We start from the raw sequence: 22,085 nt of genomic DNA on the forward strand, positions 1-22,085 counted from the left end.
CAATAGATAGCATGGTGGTTAGCACAATAATATTATAGTGCCAGAGGCCTGGGCTCATTTCCCACTGCTGTCTGTAAGGAGTTTGTACATTCTCGCCATGGCCACATAGATTTCCTCTGGGTGCTTTGATTTTCTCCCACTGTCCAAAGCAGGTCAGTAGGTTAATTGGTCACATGGGTGTAATTTGGCAGCATAGGCTCATTGGGTCAAAAGGGCTTGATACTGAGGCCTGGTTTCACATTATATACAATGTTACATGTGAACAACAGCAGAATTAGATAACGGATGGGTATTTAGTCTGGGACCAGTAGCATTCATTGCACGCCAAATGGACTTTCTAATTATGAATATACACACCTGTCTAAGAACATTTTATGGTTATTTGAAATGATGCTGAGGAAAGTTATCAGGAAGGATTGGATGATGAAGCAAGGGAAGACGGATTCGTTTTTCTTGGAACAGGAAGGATTACAGTGATTTCAGAATCAGAATCAGAATTGGGTTTAATATCATTGCCATTTGTTGTTATGTGGCAGCAGTACATTGCAATGCATAATAATAAAACAGTAAATTATAGTAACAAGTACATATGTAATAAAAAAAGTTAAATTAAATAAGTAGTGCAAAGAGAGGAAATAAAAATAGTGAGGTAGTACTCATGGGTTCAATGTCCATTCAGAAATCTGATGGCAGAGGGGAAGAAGCTATTCCCGAATCATTGAGTGTATGCCTTCAGGCACCTGTATCTCCTCCTTGATGGTAACAATGAGAAGGCGACAGTTCTAGGTAATGGAGGTCTTAAATGATGGATGACACCTTTTTGAGGCATTGCTCCTTGAAGGTGTTCTGGATGCAGGAAAGGCTAGTGGCCACGATGTAGCTGACTGAGTTTATAACTTTCTGCAGCTTATTTCAATCTCCCCATAACAGACATTGATGCTGAAAGTTAGAATGCTCTCCACTGTATGTCTGTATAAATTTGCAAGTGTCTTTGGTGACATACCAAACCTCCTCAAATCCTAATGAAATAGAAGCACTGTCCTGCCTTCTTTGTAGCTGCATTGATATGTTCGGCCTAGGGTAGATCCTCAGAGATTTTGACACACAGGAACTTGAAATTGCTCACACTTTCCACTTCTGATCCCTTGATGAGGACTGGTTTGTGTTCCTTCATCTTACTCTTTCTAATATCCACAATCAACTCTTTGGTCTAACTGACATTGAGTGCAAGGTTGTTGTTGCGATATCATTCAACCAGTGATCTATCTCTCTCCTGTACTCCTCTTTGTCACCATCTGAAATTCTGCCAACAATGTCTCGTCAGCAAATTTATAGATGGCTTTTGAACTGTGCCTCGCCACACAGTCATGGGTGTAGAGAGAATGAAGCAGTGGGCTAAGCACCCATCCCTGAGGTGCACCAGTGTTGATCATCAGCGAGGTGGAGATACTATTTCCAATCCGCACAGACTGTGGTCTTCTGGTGAGGAAGTCAAGGATCCAGTTGCAGAGGGAGGTACAGAGGTACAGGCTTTGAAGCTTTTTGATCAGAACTGTAGGAATGATTGTGCTAAATAAACACTGAACTATAGACAATAAACAGTAGCCTGACATAAGTATTACTATTGTCCAGGAGATTCAAGGCTGCGTGAAGAGCCAATGAGATTTCATCTGCTGAAGACCTATTGGGGTGATAGGCAAATTGCAGTGGGTCCAGGTCCTTGCTTAGGCAGGAGTTGATTCTAGCCATAACCAACATCTCAAAGCACCTCATCACCATTCATGTTGAGTGCTGCTGGACGATAGTCGTTCAGGAAGCTCACCCTGCACTTCTTGGGCACTGGTATGATCGTTGCCCTTTTGAAGCAGGTGGGAACTTCCAACTGTAGCAATGAGAGGTTGAAAATGTCCTTAAACATACCCGCTAGTTGGATGGCACCTGTTTTCAGAGCCCTACCTTGAACACCATCGGGCTTTGCGACGGTTCACCCACTTGAAAGACGTTGTGGCATCTTCTAATGAAAGGGTTCAATATTGTAAGTGGTTTTAACAGAATAAAAAGGGAGAAAATAGCCAATAAATTATATCAATTAGTGCCTTTATTAAACACAGACAGAGATTGCTAAGAGGCATAAACCAAGTAGACAGCCAGAGACTTTTTCCTTGTGTGGGAATGGCTAACACAAGGAGGCATAATTTTAAGGTGATTGTAGGAAAGTACAGGGAGATGTCAGAAATAAGTTCTTTACACAGAGAATGGTGAGTGCATGGAATGTCCTCCCAGGGGTGATGGAAGAGGCAGATACATCAGGGGCATTTTAAAAACTCTTAGATAGGCACATGGATGATAGGAAAATAGAAGGTTATGTAGGAGGGAAGGGTTAGATTGATCTTAGAGTATGTTAATAGGTTGACACAACATCGTGGGCTGACTGCCCTGTATTGTGTTGTACTGTCCTATGCTCTTGAAACACCATATCAGTTACACTAGGCATAATTTCTTGGTGAATTTGAACTGATTGCAAACTGGGCAGGGCACTTCTGTGCATGACACCGAATAGTAACACTGATGTTTTGCTGGCATTTGACAAGCAGTTTACACTAGCTATGCCAGTTTCAGTTCAACTCAGAGTACATTATGCTACCTTGTCAATTCTACCACAATTGAAAGGGACTCCCTGCTGACATTAGGCGACATGACTAGAAACTCAGTGAAGGCTGTTCTGTAATCTTTCAAGCTTTATGGAGTGTCCCATGCCGATAGAAAGTGTTTTCTACTGGTATTTAGGTGCTGACATTTTCAATGGTTACAAATGCTTGGATCTTGGCCAACTCATTATGTATATTTAAAAAAGGAGGTTCATGGGTTCTTGATTAATTAAGGCAATAAAGATCATGGGGAGAAAGCAGGAGAATGGGGTTGAGGGGGTAAATAAATCGACCTTGATCAAATGCCAGAGCAAACTTGATAGGCTGAATGGACTAATTCTACTCTTATCTCTTATGGTTTTATGGTCCTGCGGAATCAGAACAACAATCATCTGGAGGAACTCAGTGGGTCAAGAAGGACCTGATACAGTGTTTCATTCCAAAATGTTGACAATTCCATTCCTCTTACAGGTGCTGTTCCAACCCACAGAGATTTTCCAGCCAATTCTTCATTGTTCCTAATGCTGCCTGCATTGCAGAGCTCCTCCAGCATTTTGTGTTTGTTGCTCATTCAATTGCTGGTCACACTCTTTTAACAACCTTTCTACACAAGGTATTGTAGGGCCTACCAGCACCAGCAGCTGCCACACCAGTGTCACTTATGTACACAACAAGGGTGTGATTTCCCTAAATGAAAATGTATTCAAAGAGTGCTGATGTGTGTAGTACCATCTGAGGAAATCAAATAAAACTAAAAACAAAAACCTGTAATAATTGGTGAATTTTAATACACCAGTAGCTTTCCTTTTTTCATAATATTATGTTTCAACATCATAGACTCAAAGAGCTGCATAATACAGAAACAAGCCTTTTCGCCCAACGTATCCATGCCTACTTGAGTTAGTCCCATTCGATTGCGTTTGGCCCTTATCCTTCTAAGTCGTCTCTGCCCATGTATCTGCCCAATGTCTTATAAGTGTTGTAATCATTCTGACATCTATCACTTCCAGCGGTTTAGTGTCCTAGCATTATTAACCGGTGTTACCTCTGCAGCTGGAGTTGGCAGCTGCAAGGTTGTTGCCTTTCACTTTAAGTTTGCACAGACTTCCAAGAGGAAAAGCTCTTAATCTAGATAGGCCAGGTTTTCTTTGGATTTCGCACTTTTTGTAGTGCAAACCTATTCAACAAAATTGTCAAACAACAGTTTGGCACAAAATACTGTGAAACCCAATCCCAGATTATTATTTCCATTGAAATAAAAATGAACAAGTGATAGTTGTGTTAAATTTTGCGTATCCTTGTAATGTATTGTGCTGCTCCACAAAAACAAGGTTAAACCCTGAGTATTTTATTTTTATTTGGAGATACAGCATGGTAACAGGCCCTTCTGGCCAAAGAGTCCATACCACCAATTATGCCCATGTGACCAATTAAACTAGTAAACCATACATCTTTGGAATGTGGGAGAAAGCCAGTGCATCCCAAAGAAATTGTTTTATTGGGTGAGCTGTACTGATCTGTTATCCACTCTGTGACAGGAATTGTAGAAGAGGCTTGACACAAAAGCAGAGTAATGGAGATGATTTTAGCAGTAAATGATACTTTACTAATAAACTGCAAAATAACAATCCACAAGGGGCTACAAAACAAAAGAAGACAGGTATCAACAAGGTATCTGAAGGCTAGGAGCATCTGGTTGAGGCTGGCTGGTTCAATGGATGAATAAAGGACTATGGCTGAGAGCTGGGTTTAAATAGGTTGCAGGTGATGAGATGGAACTGAATGGCAGGTGACTCCTGTTAGCTGGTTTGAGACTGGAAGGTACCTACCTGTGCAGGCCTGACGCTCTGAAGGACTGGTGAAACATATGTAATATTAGTAACCAAATTACAAATGTTTGTAGATGCAGCGGCATTGAAAGATATAGCAGCACATCGGTTGAGTTCTATAGTTACTAATCCAGAGAGTTGCACTAATTATCCAGATACCTTAGGAACTGCTGAATTTAACCTTATTAATTAAGAAAGCTATTGTTAGTGACAACCTTCTGAATTGCAACATGAAATGTCATGACCTGATGTAACTTTGAGCATACTATGATGTGGTTGACGCTTTGCTAGTCACTGGAATGCCCAGTTGGTCATTCATTTCAAACAAAATTAATGAAGGATGATAAATATTGATCTTGTCCTTGATCTACACATCTTGCGAATTAACAAATAGTTTCAAAAAAGAAAACAAAATTAACAAAATAGAGAATAGAGAACCTTTTGGGATAATGTTCCAAATGTCCTTCTTAATTCCTTGACTTTGGGGGAACAAAATACTTAAGCATTCTACAGTAACAGACCCTTCGGCCCACAAATTCTGCACCAAACACAATGATAAATTTCTTCTGTTTGCTCATGATCCATATCACTCCATTCCTGCATGCTCATGTGACTATGTAAAAGTGTCTCAAATGCCACCATTGCATCTGCTTCCACTACCACACCTGGCAGCCTGTTCCAGGCATGTACTACTCTGTGTAAAAAGATCTGCTCCTTATATTGCCTTTAAAATTTATCCCTTCACCTTCAATGCATGGCCTATGATATTTCATATTTCTACATTGGGATAAGATTCTGACTACCTAATCTATTTATGCCTCTCACAATTCTATAAACTTCTATCAGCTGTCCATCAATCTCTGACATTCAGCAGAAAACAACCCAAGCTTTGCCCAACCTCTTCACATAGTACATACCCTCAAATTCAGGCACCATTCTGGCAAACCTCTCAAAATCAGAATCAGAATCAGGTTTATTATCACTGATAGATGTTATTAAATTTGTTGCTTTACACCAGTACAGTGGAGTCTATAAACAAATATTATAAGTTGCAACAAGAAATATATTTCAAAAGGTAGTACAGATAGAGAGAAGATTAGTGAGGTAGTGTTTGTGGGTTCATGAACCATTCAGAAATCTGATGGCGGTGGTGAAGAAGCTGTTCCTGAAACTTTGAGTGTGCATCCTCAGGCTCCTGTACCTCCCTCCTGATGATGTAATGAGAAGAAAGCATGTCCTGGATGGTGAGGGTCCTTAATAATGGATGCTACCATCTTGAGGCATCCAATCAAATTCTTCAAATTCCTGACGAAGGGTCTCGGCCTGAAACGTCGACTGCACCTCTTCCTACAGATGCTGCCTGGCCTGCTGCGTTCACCAGCAACTTTGATGTGTGTTGCTTGAATTTCCAGCATCTGCAGAATTCCTGTTGTTTCTTCAAATTCGTATTGTGATGGCGAATAATACTGCACACAAACAAGTTTTGCCTAATTGAAGTATATATTATATATCATGTTGAAGCTATATATCATATAGGCTATTATAATATTTTTCATGAACAATGATACAAGCATGCCATATGCCTTCATTACCACCTTATCTACTTCCATAGCTGCTTTCAGAAACTTACAGACTAAGATTCCTCTGCACATTAGTTATATTAGGGTGACTGCAATTGACTTTCCTCTTACATTTAATCTCCCAAAAGCCCAGCACCTCATTCACATCCAAGTCAGTATTAAATTTTATCAACATCAAAATTAATCAGAGTTGACATGCAGGATTAATATCCTTCTCATTTCATACTTCCACTGCATTATCCAGAGATCCACCTATCCATTTCTCTACATGAGCTCTCCTACTGGTTTCTCTCTGCAACACATCCAATTAGGGTGGATTTGTCTTTGCTGACTGCTGTTTGCCACCACCTACCAAGGGGTTGCAATAGGACTTTTCAAAACAGCTTCAAAACAAGCTTTTGCATCTGTCAAGTGAAGGGGGATTTTCATCTCATCAGTCTAGGCTGCAGTCAGAACAAGTGCCAGAGGTAGAGGACAGAGATGAAAATGAAACTCTGCAGATGAAAATTTCAACAAAGTTTGGGCAAGTTACTATACAGTCAACAGTGAGAAATGAAATAAGTATACTGTGCTGGGATATGTGGCCTAGTTAACTGAACTATATAGATTTTCATTCACATAAGCTTAGATTTTAAGTTGTGAGATCAAATTAAAGAATGATTTTAAGTGATTGGTCTTTAGTGGCAAAGTGGAGAGAAAGGATCACAAGTATTAGATAGAATTAATAACCCATTCATTACATTGAGGGGTTGAAAAACCAAATGTACAAATTTAAGAATTAGAAAGTTGTTCTGTAGAAGGGAAGTGATGTGAAACCATACACCTTCAAGGTTCAAGAGCAGTTAGATAGCAGAAAAACATATTTATACAAAACAGCAATCAGAATCAGGTTTAATATCACCAGTACGTCATGAAATTTGTTAACTTTACGGCAGCAGTACAATGAAACACATGATAAATAAATATAAGGAGAAAAAAACTGAACTACAGTAAGTATGTGCGTGTGTGTGTGCGTGTGTGTGTGTGTGTGTGTGTGTGTGTATTAAATAGTTAAGTTAAAAAAGATATTGCAAGAATAAACAGAAATAAAAAAGAAGTGAGGTAGTATTCATGGGTTCAATGTCCATTTAGTAACCACATGGTAGAGGGGAAGAAGTTGTTCCTGAAGCACTGAGTGTGTGCCTTCAGGCTGTTGTACCTTCTTTCCGATGGTAACAATGAGACGAGGGCATGTCCTGGGTGGTGGGGATCCTTAATGATGGACGTCACTTTCCTAAGGCACTGCTCCTCGAAGATGTCTTGGAGACCATGCAGGCTGGTATCCGTGATAGAGCTGACTAATCTTACAAGTTTCTGCAATCAACTGCAGAACATAGAATAGTACAGCACAGTATGGGATCTTCAGTCCACAAGGTTATGCAAACCTTTTTAACTTATTCCAACATCAATGTAATCGTTTGTTCCTACACATCCCATAATCATCCAAATTTCTTTCATCCATGTGCCTATAGAAGAATCTCTTAAATATCCTTAATGTATCAGCCTCAGCTGCCACCCCTGGCAGCCCATTCCATGCATGCACAAACACTATATGTAAAAGACTTATTTTCTATAAACCTCCTTGATAAAGACCATATGATCATAAGACATAGGAGCAGAATTAGGCCATTCCCCCATCAAGTCTGTTCCACCATTTGAACGTGACTGATTTATTTTCCTTCTCAACCCCATTCTCCTACCTTCTTTTTGTAATCTTTGATGCTTTCCTAATCGAGAACCCATCAACCTCTGCTTTGAATGTACTCAAATAACTTGACCTCCAAAGCTGTCTGTGGCAGTGAATTCCACAAATTCATCACCCTCTCAGTAAAGAAATTCCTCCTCATCTCTGTTTTAAATGGACATCCTTGTATTATGAGTCCTAGACTCTCTCATTATTGGCAATATGCGCCCCATGTCCACTCTATCTAGGTCTTTCAATGTTCAGTGGGTAAAGAAATATATATATTTTAGATCACTGTATCAGTTTTCTGTGTATTTTGAGGCCTCGGTCAGTCAGGGTCAACCATGGATGCTGCAAGCCAGCTGCCTAGATATGCAAGCCTGGGCAGTACAACTTGAGGCAAACTGTTAACCATGTAGCAAGCTCCCCACTCCATGTATCTGATGAACCCAAATGGCAGAGGCCAACATGGTTTGGCACCAGCAACATCTCAGGAGTTGCCAGTCTGTGTTGAGCTCAATATAGGACTGCTTTAGGGACTCCAGCTCTATTTTCTTCCCTTAGGGTTGACTCGCAAATCCTTCCCCATGAGCGGGTATAGCCAGAGAGCAGCAGAGGTTTGGGATCAGAGTTTTCCTTCTCCTAGATGAGCTACCAACTACGTTGACGAGCTTTATCTGCCCGAAGTGACTGGTTTTAAGGCACCAGTAATCCACCTTTCCCCTTCTCCTGTCAGTAGAAATGGTTCCACTGGGGTTAATAGCTAAGCCACACATGAAGGCAAGGAGCTGGACTTGGTTATCAGAGGTTATTTGAGACACACGCCATTGGGAGCATTTAATAGGTAGTGAGAGTTTGTCCCCATTACTGCCTTTAGCTATGTCAATCTTAAGGAACCCTAAGTAATAGAAATACTTTTTCTATAAGCTCCATCATGTGTTCTCTCATAAACAGAATGAGATATATAGCTATCAAGACAATCAAAGTAGGCTAAAGCTAACTGATTATTTCTGAAACCTGCACTCAGCAAGGCTTCAACAATAAAAATGAAAAAAATGAAGTAATTAGGAAGAGTTATACATGTTCTACTGTATCTATAAACCATTCCTTCCATTTTAAAAAGTGACAGGACTTTTGCATGAAATACATTCTCCCAAGCTCTTACTAGGTGATATATGAAAGATTCAGTGGCCACTTTATTAGCTACACCTGTACACCCGCTCATTAATGCAAATACCTAATCAGCCAATCAGGAGATAGCAAGTCAATGCATGAAAGAATGAAGGCATGGCGAAGACATCAAACGAGGAAGAAATGTGATCTAAGTGACTTTGACCATGAAATGATTGTTGGTGCCAGACGGGATGGTTTGAATATCTCAGTAACAGCTGATGTCCTCTGATTTTTATGCACGACAGTCTTTAGAGTTTATCGAAAATGATGCAAAAAGCAGGAGTTCTGTGGGGGAAAATGCCTTGATAATGAGAGAGGTCAGGGGAGAATGACCAGACTGGTTCAAGCTGACAGGAAGGTGACATTAACTCAAATAACCATGCATTACAGCAGCGGTACACAGAAGAACATCTCTGTGTACATTACACAGAAGAACATCTCTGAATGCACAACACATCAAACCTTGAAGTGGATAGGCTGCAGCAGCAGAGGCTATACTCAGTGCCCACTGTATTAGGTAAAGTGGCCACTGAGTGTACTGCAGATACCTCTCCCCAGATCCTCCCGGGTCTGTGGGTCCCAAGTTGGACGTCTGTGCGAGCAGGAGGCATGAAGGCTTGTGAGCATTTAGATATGCAAGTCAGTGAGTCATGAGTTCGAGGTCTGAAGTTTGGTATCCGGTCCTCAGCTTGTCCTGAAGGTCAATTGGAAGTCCAAAAGTCAGGTTTATTATCATTGACATATGTCATGAAATTTGTTGTTTTGTGGCAGCAGTACAGTGCAATAAATAAAGCATACAATAAATTACAATAAGAAATATATATTAAAAATTAAATAAGTAATGTGGAAAGAGAGTAAAAAGAGTGAGGTAGTTTTCATGGGCTAATCTTCCATTCTGAAATCTGATGACAAAGGGGAAGGAGCTGTTTCCTAAAATGTTGTGTGTGTGTGTGTCTGTCCCCTTGATAGTAGAAATGAGAAGGGTCATATCAGGGATGGTGCGGGTCCTGAATGATGAATACTACCTTTCTGAGGCATCGCCTTTTGAAGATGATGGGGAGGCTAATGCTGACAATGGAGCTGGACGGGTCCATAACCACCTGAAGAGGTACAACCAGTTAGAATGCTCTCCACAGTACACCCGTTGAAATTGTTAGAGCCTTTGTTTACGTTCCAAATCTCCTCAAAATGCTAATAAAATATAGCCACTTTGTAATTGCATCAATATGTTGGGCCCAGGATAGATCTTCAGAAACATTAGTACCCAAGAACTTGACCTGCAATGCCCAACTGCTTTAAGTGAAACGTCCTGGTGCAGGAGTGATTAGTTCTGCCACACCAGCCCAATTTCTCCCCAAAACACTACAACTTCTAGAGAAGTCTGTTTCCACCCCAGAAGCAGAAACTTGCAACGCTTAAAGCCTCCGGTTTGCACTGAGGTTGGGCAAGACTGGAACTAATGGTCGTGGGTTAAGGGTGAAAGGTGAAGAGTTCAAGGGGAACATGAGGTGGAACTTCTTCACTCAGAGGGTGTGGGAAGAGCCGCCAGTGAAAGTGGTGAATGTGTGCTCGATTTCAACATTCCAAAGAAATTTGAATAGGTACATGGGAAGGAGGAGTACCAGGGGCTAGGTTCCAGGTGGAGTTTGATGGAACTAGGCAGAACAATAGTTTGGCATGGACTAGATGGGCCGAAGGATCTGTTTCTGTGCTGTCGCGTTCTATGACTCTTTGACTTGGTAATGGAAGATAATTTGAACCAAACATGCACGATGATGAAGCACATAGCTTCCTTTATTTTTGCAGCCATTTAGAAAAAATCTTATTAGACTCTGGAATTGTTCACAACCAACAAGAGCCATTGACCTACTCTGACCTCCTCCTGCTGTCCTAGTTGCATCTGGCAGGTACCAGTGTTGTTGTTAACATCACATTCATTCATAAGGGAGAAGGAAAGTTTGTTTTCTTTATTTTTTTAATCTTTGCTAAGGAGATCTCCTGGGTGCATGATTATTCAAGCAAACAAAAAAAAATAGAAGTACTGAATAAAACTGGTCCAGTGCTTGTAGGTACCCTTCCAAAATGCCAGTATGGTGCAACACGTTATGGCAGATGTTCAGTCGGCCCTTTCTTGCCAAGCAATTCCATAGGGCACAGTGTGGAGAGCCAAAGAGAGAGTGCTTAATCACTCGCCCCCTCCTTGATTTCATGTTAATGTATATTATGCAGTGACAAGCATTAAACTAGTATCCCTAGATGCACAAGGATTAAATCATCCATTTAAGCCAAAAGAAAAATGATCGTTTATTAAAAATGAGACGTATTTTCCTCCTTCTAATGTAGCAGGGAAGACATGAAGCATCAAGGATTATAAATATTATATTGTAAAAACATTGAAATATTAAATAGTTAGATACAAATAGAAGATATTATGTGACCCAGGATTATAGTGCAGGCAGTGGACTTAGAGCTAGTGTTAGAATAGATTTGAACAGAGCCTACTTGTTTTGGATGAGGGAGAAGTACAAATTGAAGTTCAAGTTTAATTGTCATTCAACCATACACATGTATACAACTAAACAAATCAGCGTTCCTCCATGACTAAGGTGCAAAACACGGTACATACATTCACACAGCACACACTGTTACAATAGCACTTACTGTCACCAAGTATCTTCCTTACTTGTAATGGAGCTGACCTTAGTTTCAGAGAGGATGTTAAAGTTTTTATTATTTTTATTTTTTCTCAGAGAGAAATGGACAGCTGATATTTTAGGTCAAGACCATTCATCTGCATAGAACAAGGGGAGACAACTAATATAAAGAGGAGGGGGAAGGGGTGGAGAAATAGCTTGCAAGCAATTGGTGGGTCCACCTATCACTTCCCAGTTCTTGCTCTGCCCCATCTTCTGTACCTTATTATACCGGCTACCTGTTCTCTCTCTTTCAGTCTGGATAAAAGAGTCTCAACCTGACACATTGACTGTTCATTTCCTTCCACAAGTGCTGCCTGACCTGCTGAATTCCTCCAGTGGTTTTTTTCCAACATCTGCAGTCTCTTGTGTCTCCTTAGCTTTGGAGATACGTAGCGTTTGTCAGTAAAATGAGATGCCCATAGTACATACGTTACGAAGTAAGAAAGAATTATGATTATATCTTAGACGATGGGAAAGGAGCTGTGTGACTACCTGTTCACACTTGTTTAACCTTATGTCAAGGGAAATGTTGGATCCTGGTGCTCTTGTGAACCAGGGGCTCTTTTGAAGTCAAGAATGAGGCATAAAACTTGTTATTTACAGCTGATTTATTAAAAGTTACGAAAATGAAGAAAAAACAAAGAAAGACAAACAAAAACAAGTTGTGGTCACCTCATAAATTAGAGATAAACAAAATTCCAGTGATAATGATTAACCTATAAAATAGTTTGGTTCATGTGGTGTGAGAACTGCTGCTGAAAAAAGCTAAGAACCTTCTAGAAACATACAGAGGTAGCCATAACACAATTGCTGGACAACTCTCCAAACAATCACATGTATATATGTGATTCCTTAAGAATCCAAGCAACCACAGGAAAGGCAAAATACAAGATAAATTACTACTCTATACCTTAAATCAGGAAATTAAAGCAGAAGAAGGCACAGAATTTTTTATTTGGAATTGGCAAAACACAACAGTTTCTGAAGTGACAAACACGAGAGCATCTGCAGTTGCTGGAAATCTAGAGCAACACACCAGTCCAGAGAACTCAGAAGGTCAGGCAGCATCTATGGAAATGAAATAGTCAACCTTTTTGGGCTGAGACCCTTCTTCAGGACTGAAAAGGAAGGGGAAAGACACCAGAATAAAAAGGTAGGAAAGGAGAAGGAACCAGCTAGAAGGTGATAGGTGAACCCAGGTGGGTGGGAAAGGTAAAGAGCTGGAGAAGAAAAAAGGGAAGGAGGAGGGGAGCCAGAGGAAGTGATTGGCAGGTGAGAAGAGGTAAAAGGCCAGAGTGGGGAATGAAAGAAGAGGGAAAGGAGAGAGAATTTTTTTTTTACCAGAAGGAGAAATCGTTATTAATGCCATCAGTTTGGAGGCTACCCAGCAGGCATATAAGGTGTTGCTCCTCTACCCTGAGGGTGGCCTCACCTTGGCATAAGACGAGGCCATGGACCGACATGTCAGAATAAAAATAGGAATTGGAATTAAAATTAAAATGTTTGATCACCAGGAAGTTCAGCAACTGGCAGATGGAAGATAGATGCTCTATGAAGAAGTCCCTTAACTTGCGATGGGTTTCATCAAAGTAGAGGAGGACACAATAGAAGACACCAGCAGATTCACAAGTGAAGTGTTGCCTCTCCTGGAAGAACTGGTTGGAGCACTGAATGGAGGTGAATAGGCAGTGTAGGACTTGGGGCACCTGCAGAGGTAAGTGCCAGGAGGGAGCTTAATCCGGAGGGATGAATGAACAAGTGGATCACAGAAGGAACAAGCCCTGCCAAAAGATGGGGGTGGGATGAGGTGAAGATGCGTTTAGCAGTAGGATCCCTTTGGAGATGGTGGAAGTTGTGAAGAATGGTGTGTTGGATGGGGAGACTCATGGGGTGGTAGGTAAGGACACAATGAACTCTGTCACTGTTTAGGTGGCGGGAAGATCGGGTGAGTACAGATGGAGGAGACGTGAATAAGGGCAGCATCAATAATGAAGGAAGGGAAACCCCTTTCTTTGAAGAAGGGGGACATCTCTGATGTCCTGGAAGGAAAAGCTGCATCCTGAGAACAGTTTCAGTGGAGGCAAAGGAACAGAGAAAAGCGAATAGCATTTTTACAGGAGTTAGGGTGGGAAGAGATATAATCCAGATAACCATGGGAATCGGTCTGCTTATAAAAGATGTCGATTGACAGTTTTTCTCTGGAGATTGAGACAGAGAGATTCAGAAAGGGGAGAGAAGTGTCATAGATTGCCCAAGTGAAAAGATACTGAAGCACCTTCAATAACTCCAAAAGCCTGAGATTAGTTAAAATACCGAAAGGCTTTTATTCGCTGTACAATATGACCTCTATGGTGTGTGTCTGCCCCCGGACTGAGGGGCAGGGGCAAGGCGAAAAACCTTTATACAGGAGCTGTGGGAGGAGCCACAGGGGCAGAGGGGCATGTCCAGACAGTTAACCCAGTTATAACATATATAAGCAACACACATCAAGGTTGCTGGTGAACGCAGCAGGCCAGGCAGCTTCTGTAGGAAGAGGTGCAGTCGACGTTTCAGGCCGAGACCCTTCGTCAGGACTAACTGAAGGAAGAGTGAGTAAGGGATTTGAAAGTTGGAGGGGGAGGGGGAGATTCAAAATGATAGGAGAAGACAGGAGGGGGAGGGATAGAGCCAAGAGCTGGACAGCTGAAAGGCAAAAGGGGATACGAGAGGATCATGGGACAGGAGGTCCGGGAAGAAAGATGGGGGGGGGGAGGACCCAGAGGATGGGCAAGGGGTATATTCAGAGGGACAGAGGGAGAAAAAGGAGAGTGAGAGAAAGAATGTGTGCATAAAAATAAGTAACAGATGGGGTACGAGGGGGAGGTGGGGCCTTAGCGGAAGTTAGAGAAGTCGATGTTCATGCCATCAGGTTGGAGGCTACCCAGACGGAATATAAGGTGTTGTTCCTCCAACCTGAGTGTGGCTTCATCTTTACAGTAGAGGAGGCCGTGGATAGACATGTCAGAATGGGAATGGGATGTGGAATTAAAATGTGTGGCCACTGGGAGATCCTGCTTTCTCTGGCGGACAGAGCGTAGATGTTCAGCAAAGCGGTCTCCCAGTCTGCGTCGGGTCTCGCCAATATATAAAAGGCCACATCGGGAGCACCGGACGCAGTATATCACCCCAGTCGACTCACAGGTGAAGTGTTGCCTCACCTGGAAGGACTGTTTGGGGCCCTGAATGGTGGTAAGGGAGGAAGTGTAAGGGCATGTGTAGCACTTGTTCCGCTTACACGGATAAGTGCCAGGAGGGAGATCAGTGGGGAGGGATGGGGGGGACGAATGGACAAGGGAGTTGCATAGGGAGCGATCCCTGCGGAATGCAGAGAGAGGGGGGAGGGAAAGATGTGCTTAGTGGTGGGATCCCGTTGGAGGTGGCAGAAGTTACGGAGAATAATATTTTGTTTGCATATAACATATATACATGGTTTACCACAGATACACCTATTGGTAGAGCAATAAAGGACTTCTTTGGCAATTTCTGACCATCACCAATTCTACTTGAATCAATAATTGCCTCTTTTTTGACTAATTCCACTTTAAGACAATTGGAAATTGTTTACCATCTCACCAATTAATTGATTTGAATAGGTAAAAGTGAACTGTTTAATGTCTAATTAAACTTGGACTTGCTTAAGTATTTTTTGTTTGTAATTGTTTTGTTTCAAGCAGGGGCTCATCCACTTCTGAGACAACTCCAGACAAACATCACTTTAAACAGTGCTTATTGACCAGAAGGAAGGACGTGGAGCCGGAAGTACACCAGATGCAAAATGCAGGAGGTCTGATGAAAGCCTGAAACTTTGACTGTCTATACCCCTATGTAGATTTTGCCTGATGTGTGTGTGTGTGTGTGTGTGTGTGTGTGTTTCAAGATTTCCAGACTCTGGAGAAACTCTTGAATTTGTTATTATAGCCGGAATTAGTTTCCAAAAATATAGAAGCTTATGTTTCTGCGCTATCTTGGCATGCTTCGCTATTCAGTAAAGCTCCAGCTAGGCATTTGCTTGCATTATCCAAGAACTTAACAGCAATCTAATCAACATGCATTTATTCTAACTTACTGTGTTTCAGAGATTTTTCAATCAAGCTTCACCACATCCCTGGCCTTGCTTTTACGTTATAGTCTAAACAAATGCAGCTAAGATTATCATAGAGGAATGCTTAAACTGTTCAAAGTTTGGCCTAGAAATGAGTTCTCAGCATAAAATATTAACCACACATGATCATGAAAACTTTACATTTTAGCAATTTCCCTTAGTAACAAAGCAATTGGATAACATTCCCTTCACTTCCAAAGGGACATCCATTTTCAATGGAGTAATGTTAAGAATATGCATTTCACATCTCTAAACCGTCTAAAACAATTGGGTCTCCGGTACTGTAATAATGTTATGTGGTGAATCTGTCGAATTCATTGCCACAGACGCCTGTGGAGGCCAAGTCATTGGGTATATTTAAAGTAGAGGTTGATAGGTTTTTGTTTAGTAAGGGCATTAAAGGTTAAGGGGAAAAGGCAGGAGAATTGGGTTGAGAGGGATAATAAATTAGCCTTGATGAAATGGTGGAGCAGTTTCCATGGGCTGAATGGCCTAATTCTGCTCCTATGTCTTATAGTCTAAATTATCTGCCATTACCAGGTTTTAAATTAAAGGATTTAAATGTTTGTCTGCATTGCTCAAGATTTCCAGCAATTCTTGTGCTTGTGGCTCTCTACTGCCTCCTCCTGGCTAAATGGAGACAGGCAACAAATCCCAGAAATGTTAATGATGCCTTCCTCCCATAAGTGATTCTTTAATATGTGGTTAATTCGTGCCATTTCAATGAAAGGGGAGTATGCAATATTAATTGCTACCTCTCAGTGCCTCAGATGGATTTGATTCTAATCACAGCAATTTCGAGTCATTCAGGGATGAGGCAGCAGCACTATGGAAACACAGGAGTAGACATCTAGCAGCAACTTCTGTAAGATAAACAAAAAAAACTCAATTGTTCAAGCAACAAGGTCAAGGTAAATGGATTAACCAAAAACATAACTGTCATCATACATTACCTTGAGATATATTTTCTTGCAGGCATCCACAGGAAAATAACAAAATACAATAGAATTTATGAAAACTATACATAAAAAAAGACAAACAACTAATGTCAAAAGAAGACAAATTGTTAATAAATAAATAGATAGATGGATAAACAGACAAACTGTGAACACGAATGTAAAGTTCCCGAAACTGAGTTTGTAGGTTGTGGGATCAGTTCATTGTTGAGTTGAGTGAAATGATCCTTGCCTGTTCAGGAGCCTGATGGTTGTAGGATAATAACTGTTCCTGAACCTCGGGTTATCCACTGCGTATTTCCAGCACTTGAAGCAGAAACGGAAATGCGGTATTGATGGAAAGAGAATAGAACATAAAACATGGCACATATAACATGGACCATTGAACAGAACAGCACAGGAACAGGCCCTAAAGACTACGATAGTGATGTCAATCACAATGCTAAGTTAAACTCCTTGCCTTCTGCCTGCGCATGATCCATATCCCTCCATTCCCTGCATTTTCATGCATCGCCGTTCAAATGTCACTGTCATCTTTGCCTGCACCACTACCCCCGGCAGTCCACTCCAGACACCCACCAGTCTCTGTTTTAAAAAAAAAGTTTCCTACAAATTCCTTTTAAATTCTCCCCATCTCAACCTAGATGTCATCTAATTAATGTTACAGATTGTTGAAATGTTCATAGAACTGGAAAAAAATGGAGAACAGATATCTCAGATTTAGAATTAGAATTAGAATCAGGTTCATTATCACCGGCATGTGTCATGGAATTTGTTAACTCAGTAGCAGCAGTTCAATGCAATACATAATGTAGAAGATGAAGAAAAATAATAATAATAATAAATAAATAAATCAGTTAGAGTATACATATATTGAATAGATTAAAACCATGCAAAAAAACCAGAAATTATATATATATAAAAAAGTGAGGTAGTGTCCAAGGGTTCAATGTAGGTTTAGGAATCGGATGGCAGAGGGCAAGAAGCTGTTCCTGAATCACTGAGTGTGTGCCTTCAGGCTTCTGTACCTCCTACCTGATGGTAACAGTGAGAAAAGGACATGCCCTGGGTGCTGGAGGTCTTTAATAATGGACACTGCCTTTCTGAGACACTGCTCCTTGAAGATATCCTGGGTTCTTTGTAGCCTAGTACCCAAGATGGAGCCAACTAAATTTACAACTCTCTTCAGCTTTTTTCAGCCCTGTGCCGTAGGCCCCCCGCTCCTCCATATGATGCAGCCTGTCTGAATGCTCTCCACAGTACATCTATAGAAGCTTTTTAGTGTATTTGTTGACATACCAAATCTCTTCAAACTCCAAATTAATTATAATCGCTGTCTTGCCTTCTTTATAACTGCATGCAACTTACATACAATCTTTAAACTTACACACAAGTTGCGGGAGATACAAAGCAGATTACCTGTGCTTGTATGAGGAAATCTGCAGATGCTGGAAATTCAAGCAACACACATCAAAGTTGCTGGTGAACGCAGCAGGCCAGGCAGCATCTCTAGGAAGAGATACAGTTGACGTCTTAGCCCGAAACATCGACTGTACCTCTTCCTAGAGATGCTGCCTGGCCTGCTGCGTTCACCAGCAACTTTGACGTGTGTTACCTGTGCTTGTAGTTTTTTTTTGCCTTTCAACCACTCTCACATGTTTCCTTTTCCCCTCACAGAGTCAGTGAAGAGTATCCTGACTGGTTGCATCATGGCCTGGTATGGAAGCACCAATGACTAAGAATGGAAAGGTCGACAAAAAGTGATGTATGCAGCTCACAGGCAAAGCCATCCCCACCATGGAGCACATCTACAAGGAGCTCCGCCAAAAGCAAACAGCATCCATTATCAAGGACCCCCACCATCCAGGCCATACTCTCTACTCGCTACTAACATTGGAAATACAGGAACCTTAGGTCCCAAACCACCAGAAAAAGGAACCATTACTGCACTTCAACCATTAGGCTCCTGAATTGGTGTGGATAACTTCTCTCTCCTCAACTCTAAATTGATTCCATAATCTATGGACCCACTTTCAAGGACACTACAGCTCATGTTTAGAGTGTTATCTTTCTATCTAATTTCTATTTGCATTGTTTGACTTCTTTTGTACATTAGTTGATTATCTGTCTTTATTTGTGTGTAGTTTTACATTGATTATATTGTATTTCTTTTATTTTCCTGAGAATGCCTGCAAGAAAATGAATCTGAGGGTGGTATATGGTGAAATATAGGCACTTTGGTAATAAATTTACTTTGAATTTTGTGTTGGTTGTTGATGCAGAATACTTATTTCACTGTATGTTTTGATGCTGCAATGTACGTATGACAAATAAAGCTCATCTTTGCCTGGTTTTATATTTATGCATGAGTTACTGTGAGCCACATCAGCCTTCTGTTTACTTTGATGGAAAAGTCTGTCCTGTGATTTAGTGAATTCTAAACTGAAGCTTCCCCCTCCTTAAGTCTGTAACTCTCTTTCCATCCCAACATTCCAGTCCCCCCTCCCCTCAACCAAACGGAGAATAAAGAGAACCAGTCACTGCTCAATGCAAACATCACCATTCACATACAATCAGACTCTAAACTATTGTAGTTGGATGACAGTAATGGTTTTTTTACTTCCAAACTGTCATTCTGAACTATATGAATGACCGTATACAATAGCTGCCACTCCAGCTAATGCATCTGTAATGTTAAAATGCTAGGAATGCACAATTAGATGGAAAAGATGCCGTGAATGAATACATCATGCTTAACACTACTATGGATGTACAGATGTGAGCTATTCGTGCACTGTCCTTTAGCCAGATATTTATTTTCACAAATCCATTTAAAAATTTCTGGCTTTCAACAACCTGGGTTACCTTTGCTCTTGTTTTGAACCTCAGTCCATTAAATATCCCTAATTGCATATGTAAGTAGAATATGACCTTAAAATGTTAAAGCAGAAATATAGCTCACAAAAATTGATGTAGTACTTTTTCAGTGCTGAGCTCAATATCTAGTTAATCATTTCTCCAGGTTTTTTTTCCCCATTATGAAATTAACTGTTTATTTTCAGGACAGAAAGCTGGATCCTTCTAGAATATACGAGGGGTGATTGATAAGTTCGTAGCCTAAGGTAGAAGGAGTCAATTTTAGAAAACCTAACACATTTATTTTTCCTATACTTACACACTTAGTCCAGCGGTCGTGGTGCATACGTATCCCTTCTTTGTAGAGGTCGGCGTCTTGGACCTCCAGAAGTGGTCCACAGCAGGGTTGATTGATAAGTTTGTGGCCTAAGGTAGAAGGAGATGAGTTATTCACTTCAAACTTTCTGCATATTCACTCAAAGAGTTGAACTGCACGTGCACATAACGAGAGCTGTATAACTCATCTCCTTCTACCTTAGGCCACGAACTTATCAATCACCCCTGCTGTGGACCACCTGGAGGTCCAAGACGCTCTTGTTACATGCACGTGCAGTTCAACTCTTTGAGCGATAATGCAGAAAGTTTGAAGTTAATAACTCATCTCCTTCTACCTTAGGCCACAAACTAATCAATCACCCCTGCTGTGGATCATTCCACAAAGAAGGGACCCATGTGCTCCACGACCGCTGGACTAAGTGTGTAACATGTAGGAGGAGATTATGTTGAAAAATAAATGTGCTAGGTTTTCTAAAATTGACTCCTTCTACCTTAGGCCATGAATTTATCAATCACTCCCTGTAAGACCTTAGACATAGGAGCACAATTAGGTTATTCGGCCCATTGAGTCTTCCTTGCCATTTGATCATTTTGATTTTTTTTCTCTCTCAATTTGATTTTCCTTATAACCTTTGACGCTATTTCTAGTCAAGAACCTTATCAACCTCAGCTTTAAATATACCCAATGACTTGGCCTCCAGAGCTGTCTGTGGCAATGAATTCCACAGATTCATCACTCTCTGGCTAAAGAATTTCCTCATCATCTCTGTTCTAAAGAGACATCCTTCTATTTTAGACTCTCCCACTGTTGGAAACATCTTCTCCATATACACTCTATATAGGTCTTTAAATGTTTGGCAGTTTTCGAATAGATCACCACTCATTCTTCCAGACTCTGGTGAGTACAGGCCCAGAGCATTATACATTAATCCCTTCATTCCCAGGATCATTCTTGTGAACCTCTTCTGGAATCTTTGCACTGCCAGCATATTCTTTCCTAGATATGGGGCCCAAAATTGCTCACAATAATCCAAATTTGATCTGACTAATGCCTTATAAGGCCTCAGCATTAAATCCTTGATTTTATGTACTGATTTTCTTGAATCTCCAATAAAGTGGCCACAGAGTGTATGTTCCTGGTTTTCTGGTATCGTAACCCATCCACTTCAAGGCTGACGTATTGTGCATTCAGGAGCAGGAGTGGGCCATTTGGCCCAACGAGCGTGTTCCACTGTTCAATAAGATCAAGACTGATCGGGCCATGGACTTATCTCCACCTACCCCATAACCCTTAATTCCCTTCACATTTCTTTCCCATTCTGATGTTTGGTCTGAATAATGATTGAAAGTCTTGACCATTTCTGCATGTTTTTATACACTGGGGCAATGTATCTTGAATATGGGCGGCAAACCCAGAAGAAAAGTTTATTCAGTGTAGGCGGTGGGGTGAAGGCCATTGATGAGACGGAGAATACTTTCAGACGTTAGAGAATATAGATGCCAATTCATAACCTATGCCAAGTGTCAAACTCATATCTCAAAACATTGTTCTGTAAAATGGTTAGAGATGGAAAAGACATGGTTAAAAGAGAAAATGGCTGGAAACATGTGAGACGGAACAAGAGCCGGCCACTTGGCTTCTTGAGCCTGGTCTGCCATTCAATAAGATCAGGGCTGATCTTTTACCTCAGCACCACTATAGGCCGGCTAGGTAGCATAAGGAGGGACACAGTAGCATAGCTGTTAGCACATTAACTTTCCAGTGACAGCGATCACTGATCTGGGTTGGATTCCTGCCACTGTCTGTAAGGAGTTTGTATATTCTCCCATCAATGTGTGGGGTTCCTCTAGGTGCCCTAATTTCATCCCACATTCCAAAGATGTACGATTTAGGGTGGGGAAGTTGTGGGCCTGCTATGTTGGCACCAAAAACATTGTGACACTTGCGGACTGCCCCTAGCAGAATCCTCACTGGTATGACTTGACGCAGACGACACCCTTCACTAGATATTTTGATATTTCCATGTACATGTGACAAATCAAACTTACTTTCATCTTAATCTTTTACTATCCTATTACCACCCGGCTTCACTTATCTAATATCTGAAAGTAGTGTGTCCTATATTTTGAATGAAATGATTGATTGA

This window comes from Mobula birostris, chromosome 23 (assembly GCF_030028105.1).
Source record: "Mobula birostris isolate sMobBir1 chromosome 23, sMobBir1.hap1, whole genome shotgun sequence".
NCBI lineage: Eukaryota > Metazoa > Chordata > Chondrichthyes > Myliobatiformes > Myliobatidae > Mobula > Mobula birostris.